This window comes from Lepeophtheirus salmonis, chromosome 2 (assembly GCF_016086655.4).
Source record: "Lepeophtheirus salmonis chromosome 2, UVic_Lsal_1.4, whole genome shotgun sequence".
NCBI classification, from domain to species: domain Eukaryota; kingdom Metazoa; phylum Arthropoda; class Copepoda; order Siphonostomatoida; family Caligidae; genus Lepeophtheirus; species Lepeophtheirus salmonis.
The window spans coordinates 31,194,768-31,207,190 of record NC_052132.2 but is presented as its reverse complement, the minus strand read 5'-3'; the positions used below and the strand labels follow the sequence as shown (position 1 = coordinate 31,207,190).

General features: G+C 33.1%; 1 long non-coding RNA gene across 1 annotated transcript; it reads right to left on the bottom strand.

The window, feature by feature from the left end:
- Positions 1 to 7,640: 7,640 nt before the first annotated feature.
- Positions 7,641 to 8,984, bottom strand: LOC121132237 (uncharacterized). The gene is made up of 3 exons (XR_005869271.2): positions 8,860 to 8,984; positions 8,503 to 8,756; positions 7,641 to 8,419 (listed from the first exon to the last, which is right to left on the bottom strand). It is a non-coding gene; the product is annotated as an uncharacterized lncRNA (long non-coding RNA).
- Positions 8,985 to 12,423: the final 3,439 nt, after the last annotated feature.

Here is a 12,423-nt window from a genome sequence, read left to right as displayed (position 1 = left end):
TATCCCTCGATGTCTATAGCACATATTTTTTCCAAGTCGAAGTTATCATGCTTCTGAGTCCAATTCCTCATTCATGATGTCCTTCACTTTATTAGGGGAAATGTGGACTCCTAATGTCTAGAAACACGGAGTAAATGAAAAGGATAAATAAAATGGGTGACTGAATAGAAGTAGATATCGACACCAGTACACTATTGTAGAGACATTGAGTGAACTCAATTTCAGTAGTAAGTCCCCCTTTTTATCGATTCCAGCCTAACTTTAGTTCAATCATAATTTCAGCTAAATTTTTTTTTCAATGTTCTTAAAAGAAAAGGTCTGTCGAACAAATAGGTCTAAGAACTAACTTAAAGTAAGTTTTTTTATGCCTCAAGCCTGTAGACAATGAAAAACGCCTCGAAAGGTCGAATATTCTTCTCAATAAGCTTAAGAAAAAGGCTTCACTCGCCTGATTGTTCGCTGCTTCACTTCGCAGTGTTTGGGCGTTTAAAGGGGATGCTGTCAGGAGTCCAATATAAGTCCAAGGACCAGCTGAAGTCTGCTGTCAAGAATGCCTGAGCCAACCTCGACAAGAGCTTCATCGCCAAGTCATACAACAAGTTCCGGTCCAGGCTGGAGTTGGTGGTGGAGAACATGGGCGGCCATATATAATAAACATGTGTCTAAGACTCTCATCTTTCATTTTAAATAAGTTAATTCGTCGACCACTTTAGAAATTACATAATTATTTAACTAGTTTTTAAATTTTCAGAGTGTTCAGTTTTAGAAGCGCACACATGTATATAAGCAATGATGAAAATCCTGTGAACAATGGGTATGTTAAAAAAAAGGAAACCGAAAATCAATATGGTAATCCTGACAATTTGAAGAATGTTTTGGAGGAGAGAAGGAATAATGCTCATGGCGTTTCATTAGATCATCTACAATCAGGTGTGATAAGGGAGGAGAGAGAAAAAGAAATACACAAAGACATTTGGTAGAATGACTCCGATGTCAATCCCAAACTTTCTCTGAGTCCAGCAAGGGCTTACAATTATAACTCTGCAACAAATCCTGAGGGTTACGCTCTGACTTGTATGAGCACACACAAATGTTAAATCAGGCTTAGCATGTAATTGAATCTATTTAGGAAAGGATGTTCACTGCTCTTGAATTAAATAATAATGACAACTACTAAGGAAAATAATATTCATTCTTCTATTTTTTTAGACATGTTAATGTAGTAAATTGAAATATAATTTAACAGGTCATATTTTAGTAATTTCAAAAAATAATTACATTTAATTACTCTCATATGTAGAAAGTTTAACCATTAAACCATTTCAATGACATAACACATGTATTATGTATTTCCCCTCCTTCCTAGTCAGAGCGGATTGTAGCTAATGTATTGAAATATCATAATAGCTAAGCTGTTCTCCTCCAAAACAGTCTTTAAATTGTCAGAGTTACCATGTCGATTTTCGGACTTTTTCTAACATCCCCAAAATATATACGATTTTCATCCAATAGGAAAATTGTGACATATGACATGTTATGATAAGGTTTCGCACACTTTGATCCAATTAATCCTGATAATTAGTTTGACCTTGAGCACTGGGTTCTCAAGTTTTTGAAAAGATGTTTGCGTGAGATTTTGAGATATTATGTCAATTTACTAAATAAAAATATTAAAAAAGCGCATTTCGGTCAGGAAAATTCGTTAACAAAAAAGAAAGTTTTAGGTAGGCTACGATAAATATTTCTGGCCTAGGCTACACTAAGTGTTGCCAGGTGTAATTTGGCATTTCCTTTGGTAAGTCTGACATTTATGTAGCATAATCGAACTCAGAATGTTTTGACGTACGACCATCATTTGTGTTTTTACAGCGAAAAAATGGAATTAAGTCGTGAACATTTTCTTGCGACAATTTTTCATAATTTTCGACGTGGATTAGTTACGACAAGAGTGCGTTGATGAACTTAAATCTTTGTATGGCGATAAACCACCATCCTATAACAATATGAAAAACTGTTTTAATGAATTCAATCGTGGCCGACGATCGCTCAAATACAAGTTCCGTGAAGGTCGTCCAAAAACGGCCGTTGTGCCAGAGAACATTGATGCCGTGAGTGAAATGATTATGCAAGATCGTCATGTGACATACTATAAGATAAAGGTATCCATAGGCATTTCTTCCACTAGCATTAATTCGATATTACATGTAAACCTAGCCGTAAAAAAGGTTTATTCTCGTTGGATCCTGTACAATTTGACAATCCCTCAAAAGATGGCTCGTATCGATTGGTGCAAAGAAATTGTGCAAATATACTCTGGCATTGCTTCAAAAGACGGTTATAAGATCGTCACAGGTGACGAATCATGGATCTATGTGTTGAGTCCGAAACAAAACAAAAATCGACCGTTTGGGTCTTAGAATACAAGCACAATCCAACGAAAGTCGCTTGTTTCATTAGTAAAACTGGTCATGTGGCGACTGTTACACTTGAACATCGTAATGCGGTCAATTCTGAGTGGTATATTACAATTTGTTTACCTGACGTCTTCGGAGAAATTCGAAAAACGAACAAGAGAAGACGAATCATTGTTTAACATGACAATGCGAGCTCTCACACACTGGCTCAAACCAGCACCTTTTTGACCGGCCAAAATGTCGAATTGATGAGTCATCCGCCGCACAGCCCTGACTTGGCACCCAATCAATTCTTTTTATTCCCACACATCAAGGAAAAAATACGTAGTCAACGTTTTTCATAGCCAGAAGATGCTGGTGAAGTGTTTAAAACCATGTGTGGGAGGTGTCTCCATCGGAGTGGAAAAATAACTTCGACAATTCGTTTGAGCGCATGCAAAACTGATAAATCATACTGGAGAATACTTTGAAAAACAATAAAACCATTTTGATAATAAATATTCGCATTTTCATTATTAGGCCAGAATTATATATATCTAGCAGCCTACGGGTCTACCAACGTAATCTCAACACACGAAAGAGCTGGTGGTGTCTCTTATATCTGAGTCTTCTTAGAGTGACCAGCTACATGATAGACAAATAAGTGAACCGAAGACAACAGAGAGCCACACATTCAGCATCAAAAAAAGATTATAGCTTATCTTATGACATAACTTCAATTGTCTTTTCTTTCAATCTTTAAAATCATTATTTAACCTTTCAATTTTTTTGATGTTATCTCATTAGATGTAGAAACGGAAAAAGTAATACAAATTTATATAAATTAGCAAAAATTATATTGATTTTATCGCTCTTCTAAAATGGCGAGTACGGTCCTGCTCAATAATATTTGGCGCCGCTCACAAATGCTTTCATCATCAATATAACCCATATTAATAAAGCAAACCGCACAAAAACATAAATTTAAGTTTATATTTGCTTTTCTTATACAAACAATCAATTTTCATTCATTCAAGACAAACAAACTTCTATGTTTTTTGTCCTAAAAATTAGGACAAAAAAATAAAGAGATCCGAGATATGTTCTTCAGCTTCAACAACAACATTATGATATCTAGGGAGATGATGACAGGATAAAAATGTATTCGAAGAAGAAAACCCAACTAAGCCACATAAGAGAGTAAGGTCGACTCCTTTTTTGTGTGGAAATTTATTCATCCATATACATATAACATTGTAACTACTCACGGGTTGAATATTCCGATCCCCAAATTAGGGCTAATACCACCCATTAGGAGGTATCACAGGAACCCAAAATTGAGCTATTACGCATTCTGACTCCTTAAAAGTTGCAAATGGTAAATAGAAATCCATTTTACTATGTATAAAAAATTACTCCCCCCCCCTTTTTTTTGTCCGGAAAGGTTTCTGTATGAGGTAAAAAAAAAATTTTTTTTTTCTTATTTATAAAGAAGCTTTCTGTGTTTCAAAAAATGTACGATATGTAATTTTTTGCTCAAGTTAAATCCCTGACTTCTACAGCAAGATAAACGTTATGCGTCCCCGGATTGAGTGGGAAAATAGACGAAAAAGATAAAAATTACTTATGAAAAGAAGAAAAATTCTGCCAATATCTTATTTTTATTCTCTAAAAGTTAGTATATAATAATACAGATAACATAAATGCTAAATGTTTGTAAACTAAATTTACTTTGTACATTTGGAATAAATAAATCAAAATTTAACATTCTTTATTATTACCTCCTTGTATTTTGAAAAATAGACTAATTAACAGGTTTATTCTGTATAACAATTTCAAATATAGGAAGCTGACATTGCTTGTCTCTTGATGTTACCCTAATCTTGCAATAATGACGGACAGATTTCGGTTGTCAGATACAACAGTAGCTGCCGTATATAATTATCTTTTCGAAGATATGGAATAATTGCACCTTCAAAAAGATAGATAAAGGAAACCTGACAAAAAAAAAATATTATTAAGTTGAAGCACCTTAAATCTTCAAAATCTGAAACCTTGCTATAGGGATGGCTCTAACAATACGTATTGTAACAGACAAAATTATATGAAGTGTCGAATAAATTTTTTTAAAGCCAATTCTGTAGTCATTAAATATACATTCACATTTATTCAATAAATTAATTAGTTAATGGAATTAAACACTGACAAAGGAATTTACATTATATTTGTTTAAATATTTAATAAAAGTTGTAGCCACATTATCATTCTAAATTGTATTAGAATTGTAATTTTTATATTATTTGATAAATATCCCTTCAGACAACTATTACAAACGAATTCTGGCCTATCGAAAAATACACTTAAAAAATCGTCACTTGTTATGGTTTTCATAATTTGCCTTGAGATCCATAGGAGGTATGAATTTACAGTTCTAGATATACAATCCCAAGTAATCGAGTCCTTTGAGTGACTACGTAATGTACCCTGTTACCTACTCTGGACAAGAACGAAGATTCATGAAGGCCTCATTTTCCTCTTTCTATTCCGATTCCAGATTACATTCACTGTTCTGAGCTTTACAGTTTTCCTCCCTTACGTCTCTCATTTTCTAGTGCTCTCCTACTGTCTGACTTTTGAGTCCCTCAACGAGTCCTCTCCGTGGTTTGCATCACCACAGCCAATTACCACTTTTCTGAGACATCCTGCATCATAATGAGATGGAAATTCAGGATTTTTTGCATTTTTCAGAGGTAGTATCATTTTTTTTCTTAAATTAATCAAATCCTCCCTTTTAACTTTTGGAAGACAATAAAATGTTCCTCATAGAGATGTTTCTTAATTAGACATTTTGGAAATCAATAAATTATAAAGATAATTGAAATTAATTTCTATGCATTCTAATTATACTTGTTATAGTGTTATATCAATAGTCCCAATTTTTACGGACTGTTCCTTTGTTTGGTTAGATAAGGTTGCGCTCATAAGGTATAAGTAACCATTGTCACTGCATATAAAAACATGATGCATTTTGTGGAAATGGAATGTATAAGGATTTTGAGAGTTTAAAAAAAAAATCGGAGCTGTGATGATGAGTCAAATATGAAGCAGACATCTTTAAAAAGATCAAACAAACTTGAATTTCAGACAATTTCAGTTTGAATCTTTCGTTTAGATGCTGTTCAAATTTATACAATTTACATGAAAGCAATCTTGAACAAAAATCAAGGAAAGGAGATAATCCCAATATATTTTTTTACATCATAGATATGTACAAATGGACCAATATTTCAATGACTGAGTAGATTAAAGGCTTTGTTCTCTAATTCATCTCGAAGATCGTTATTCAAGCTTATCCTTGATTTTGTCAGCTATCCTTGACATTTTCTGCCTGAAAAACCTACGACCTCTGATCTAAATCATTCCCATTTTTTTTAGTATTTATATCCTTAACGGTGTCTTCACTTACTACGGCACATTCACCATCTTCATTCTACTCTCGTCGGAGGGTATAATCCCTACAACATTTGAGAGGGGACTGCTTTTATATGTTTTTTTCCGTCTCATGTGTCACTTATTGAGGAACGTTTAAGGCATTAGAACCTTGAGTACTCACATCATCTCCAGTAGAAATCTTTACGTTGGCAACCCTTGCTAGATTTTTTTTTCTTAATAATTAGCTGTAACTCAACAACGTTCTTATCGGTAGTTATTTCAGAATTTTCTGCCAGAGGCTCCCTATTAGTTAGAGACATTCGTTCTTTCATGAAAAATACTCTCATATACAAACGCCTGAATTCTTTTTGCATTACAAGATAACTTATTATGTCCCATAATGCTGAAGCATTAGAAGTATTGTTGTCTTGGTACTTTAAATTTTAGTGTAACCAATTGGCCACTAATTGGAAGAATTTATGGGATGGCGTTGGGATTTGTCTCGATCACAATTTCATAGTTTGGCCCCCTCATTTCGCTATACTGTTTAAAATGCTCTTGCCGAAGGTGGGCACATACATGGGTTTTGTTCAATAACTGCGACTAATTTTGATGGCAAAGATAAAATCATTTTCTTATCCTTAAACCTTCCAATAGTGTTTAAGGCAGTTATTTCCACTTTTCTAATAGATGATACGCTAAGCTTATTATATCGATCTCTTGATTTTCATGCATACATCAGCTATAACACCATTTACCGAGGCAACTTGTATCTTTCCATTTCAATAGAACTGGCTCTATCTCTTACATCAATACACTTGTTTTTGTGGATACTAGCATATGATATATTTGTCATATGTCGGCTTGTGTCCACTTTGGCATAGGACATCTTGCTGTTGCCATTTGTCATCGGGTGCCGGTCCATGGGATGCAAATCCATTTCCAAACCTATCACTAATATAATAGGTGGATTGGCTAGTGAGGGTGCACAAGTTACTTTTAAGTAAGAAAGGGAGAAAAAAACACACGGCACGCTCTTCAATGCATGCTTTCTAGATCACTGTGAACACAGAGTAAAGGAAAGAAATAAAATTGAAGAAAAAAAGGGATGAAAGAAAAAAATGAAAGATAACCTTCCTATGTCCCTAGGCACTTCGGGTTTTTCATTGTATTTCCTTAGTTGTCTTTCCTTATCAGGAGGTGTTCACTACTAAATGAAGATAAAGATAGATTGTGCGTATCCAACGGTGTGAAGAGTCCTTTATAATACGGTCTGTGTCCGCAGAAAAATCCTTTAACACAGGAGCAAAAAAAATAGCCTTTTGAACTCGTTGAATAATACATACAAAAAAAGTTTCATAGTTAGTTAAATATTTATTACTGTTATCCATATATATGTACATAAAAGAAAATTGTACAAATCTAAGGCAACGAACAAGACCACACAACGGGGTATTTGTGCTATTACAAGAGATTCTAAAACCTTGTTTACATTAAAATTTTGTTCAATAGTATTTTTTATTTTTTTACATTTCATAAATTTTAAAATACGAAAGTCTTCGTTTTTCAAATTCATTGCTTAATGCCTCCCGTAAGATAGGGCCGGGCATCTATTGATGAGATGGTCTGTACATTGAAATTCTTCCACACATACATTACCCATTGAGCTTATGTCTTTCCACTTGCTTAGGTGAGCTAGAAAAAGGAAATTTCCAGTGTAAGCTTGTACAATGAGTCTCAATTTTTCTCTTCCAAGCTTGATACAGTTCGATTTTGGGTTATTAAGCATATTATGCGTATTTTTCATACTTTGATCTTTTTTACATCGGTCACACCAATATTGATAGAAGAAGTAATAAATTACCTTCTTTATGTAGCTTGGAGGTGTCCCAATAGTAAACTAGTTTCGGCTTTCAGTACCTCTCTTGGCAAGATGGTATGCAAATTCCTTTCTTGTAATATCAGAATGTCCTTTACATCATTCTAAATGTATATTTTTTCACTCATTCCTTTGATGATGGTTTCTTTACATTTTAAAACTTATTTACTTCTACTAAGGTGATTAAAGATTGCAGCAATTACTGATTGGGAGTCCAATCTGATTATTACATTATTTAGTGTTCTTTAGTACTTGGGAAGAGTTTCTATACCTTGTATTATGGCAAAAATCTCTGCTTGAATCACAGAAGCATCTTTATTAATGAAGCCATTGAATGACAAATTGATGCATCACCTTCAATGATGGCCCATCCAGTCCCGGTGTTTCCATCTACGTCTTTAGCCCCGTCCGTATAGATGATCGCGTCAGGATTCTTAATCTGACTATAATCTATTCAAATGCGATTACTTTTTAAGTAGTCACTTGGTTGATCCATACCGCCTTGTGTAAGTATTTTATCACTATGGAACCGATGCCGACAACGTTTCAGAAGATTACCAGTTCCATCACTGGTATCACGTAAGAAATGCTTCGTTCTCCATCTCAGACGACAATCCCTTTCTCAATAAGCAGGGCACTGAAAATGGATCATGTAGTTGGTCTTCCAGCAATAAAATGACCCAAAACTTACGTCCAAATCAACAAAGTGGGCAAACTTACAAAATGGAAAAGTGATTAAATATTTATTTATTTCACTATATATATAAATTTTTGACTTTTAAAATACAATATATATACTTTAGCCTCTAATGGCTTCCTTAGGATTATTTGGGTGTAATAAGGAGGATTTATTCAAAGTAACTACGCTTTAATTCTTGATTAAATAAAAAAAATGATTCATTAGTTTAAAAAAAAATATTGATACTCCTATCTTAATGGTTTATTGTAAAAAATTAATTTGACCCGGTTTAAAAAAGTGCATGCAATTATTCACTTGTAAAGTTCCATTCTGATGGGATCGTCTGTTTGTGAATTTATCGCAAATAATAAAACTGTGATACATACAAAAAACGTTTGTATTAATATAATATGTCCAGATAAGTAGTGAACGATTTAGATATCAGAATATAAATTTGAGTGTTTGTTTATACATACCTAATATGAATTTTGTATGTATTCACTCGTATATTAGGGACATTCAAGTGTGTATCATTAAATATCCCTACTGAAACATTATTTTGCAAATTAAACGTACATTGATGTTGTTTATCAAGGCATAAAGGGAGTTTATACTAGTGGCATCGACATATGACTTCTCATAGAATATGTGTTACAAATTATACTTACTAAGTACTTAAGTATAAATATATATCTTCCACTTCTTATATTAAGAGAGAGAGAGAAAGAGAGTCACTATTAGGCCAAGGTGATATTAAATCAATTTAACTTCCAATTGTTTCAATTTGTATTGTATATTGAACGTACATATGTATAAAATGGCCATTGCTTATTATTGATCAAATAAAGGTACAAAAATGTATATATCTGTTTTAATATAAAAAAAAACCAAAGTTTGTATGTATGCTTGTATAAATGTATAAAAAACAGTCACAGGCACGGTATATAATACACCCTGATGAATATCATAAATATATTTTAAATAATAAATAAGAAACGTAGTCGTATACTTGAACTATCGCAGGATTTTGCATATAGAATCAAACACGTATATAGGGTGCACTAAATATAGTTCTCCCTGATGTGTATTATATATATATTTTGGATATAAGAAATAATTACGTAGTTATAAATATGAAAAATTTCAGGCGTATACCATAATCAGAATTGACATGTTTGTGATCAAAAAAGTAAATTTAAAAATTAAATACAGGAAAAACAATTTTAGCGTATGCTTTTTCTTCTTTTTATTCATAATGAAGAAGAATTATCGCCCATCTCGGGTGTAAATTGTTTTAAAAATGCATAATAAAGTAAATATATATGAATTTAAATGCAATAATAATACTTTTTCCTGCGCTAATGTTATATTAAATATTGAGGGCTTTCCTCTTTATAGTAGTAAACTATTTTTCCCCCTCAAAATGGTCCAACATGTAGCAGATATTAACAAGGGTATTCATTCAGTATTATTATACGTCTTGCTCCCACCTTCTCATCGTGCTCTTTTTTTTTAGTAACAAAGATATCAACTCTATGAATTGATATAATACTTAGGATTTCTAGGGGAGGTATCATATATGTTATAAAAACAAAAGCTGTCATTTACCTGACGCCTAATTACTCCAGGCAGTGTGGAGTACTTCTGCTAGCAAATACTAAAATGGACGTTGCTTTTTTGCTATGACATAAAGAGTTAGGATAAACATGAGTCAAATAGTGTATCCATTGATACGCATGACGAAATAATCATTAAATCAAGACACAAGGACGTAGTTGAGCAGAATGAGGTCTTAACCTTGAATGGCTCAAATTGAAGAGGGAAGAAAATAATTACCATTGTATTCTTAGAGCTTTTCTATTACTTATCCTTTATTCTCAAAAGAGATGAATGCTAAACCATTCAATCATATTTAAGGCGGAATCATCTGGGATTCAACCAGAGCTGTAGTACTCGTGTCCGGACTTCATTCATTTTTTCATGTATTCGGAATTAATACTGTTGAATTGGAATACAGCTCTGCGTGCAACTCCATCCTTAATCTATCCCTAAATCTTCAAATCTTTCCTATGATGATACAATCAAGAGGGACCTTGAATAAGCTATTCCTTTGAGGCACGGAGATTTTAAATTGTTCGAAAAGTGGAAAACGATCATTGCTCCGAGACATTCATTTAAACTTATCAACATGAGGTTAAGTAAACTGTTGTAGGTATATGCAGGTACACCCTGGAATATTAAATACAGTTTATTAACTAGTTTGTCTTGATATATAATATATATTTTTTTAATTTCCTGCCATCTCCTTCATCTTGTCTTCTTCTCTATTCAAGTTCATTAAGGTACATCCCCGTGCTCCTGCCCTCATTAATTTGGGGAAGAGAATATAATATGATTATCTTTCTCCATGTATATTAAAATACATAATGAGTGGAGACGAAGATGAGGACTTTAAAGAGGAAGTCGCTCAATGAATGCATGGTGAGTGAAATCGTGAATGGTGAGGATGATTTCGCTCATTAAACGAAGATGATTTGGGAACACTTTGGAGGTTTCAGTTCCGACACCCATGCCTATGTGTTCAATAAGTCAGAGCATAACTTTACGGATACAACGGTGTCAGTACCTTAATTTAGTCCAATTTTATGGTTGTTTTATTAAGAATTTATAAGAAGAGGCTTCCCCTTACATGAATTAACTAAATATAATGTTAAATTTTTATGGGAATCACAAGCTGAATCAAGTATTCATAATATAAAACATTCGCTGTCGAATGCCCCATCTCTTATATATAATGGTCCTTCTTCGTCTCTCTTTCTTACTACAGACGCTTTTCCAATTGGTCTCGGAGTAGTGCTCTCCCAAATGGAGGAATATTTGGAGCACCATGTTGCTTTTGCATAAAGTAAACTGTCTACGTCAAAGTCAAATTATTCACGGAATAATACAGAGGCAACGGCCATTATTTGTGGATTGCATAAATTTGAAAGATATTTAATTATGAGAAAGTTTACAATCAAGATCGATCATTGTAATGTAAAAGGGATGCTATTACTTACACTGACTCCCTCTCACTCCTTGTGTTTACAGCCATAACAGCTGAACTGATTAAATGTGTTATCTATGGTGATAGCGAAAATTGGAACCCAGAATGGTGTGTTAAAAAAGTTCTTTTAAGGAAATGCAATAGGTTATCCTTTCGGAATTATTTACTATTTTCGGATTTTTGTCTTACAGTCCCTCTAGTATTGAGAAGTGTGAACCAACACAAGGTCTAATCCCTCTAAGCTTTTATTGAAAGCATGAGAGCCGTATCGAGGAGTACACATATACATATTCACACTCAGGAAAGTAATATCAATCAATTAAGTCTAACTTGCCTGAGCAAAGAAGCTCTATTTATCAGTGGAAGTAAACAGCTTAATATTAACAATTCCATAGAATAATTGGAGCATGATTTAGAATTATTTATTGGTTTCAGTTTGATTTATTTTCACCACTCAATATCCAGGAGAAAAATACTATCAAACAATAGTTTCCATGGCATAATAGTGTAGAAATTGTATTTAATAATTCCCCAATTACTTTGTTTAAGGAATTCTTTAATACATTGCTAAATTTCTTTTCCTTAGATCTCATCAAATCAAAATCTCCGAATCTTAAAACAAGAAAAAAGGCAATAAATTACTTTTACAATTATTTGTCTGAATTAATTGTAAGGATTACTCACAAAAATAAAGGATTTATTGTTTACAAATCAAGATAAAGTTTTTTTTATTTCAAGTATTAATTTGTTATATCAAACAATTGTAGATATTTCTAATCGTAAGAAAGATTCAAATAAATATACGTCTAAAAATGAATTCTTCTACTAAATACTTTTAGAAATTTTTTTTGTGTCACGCTCATTTTATTTTGAGCAAAAATGATCCAGGTAAAAGTACGTAATCCCGGTATAACGGTAAAACCAATAGCTTCCTACTGTTAACATATAATCTTCTACAAAAGTAATACCAAAATCGGCTTTTTACTTTTCTGAA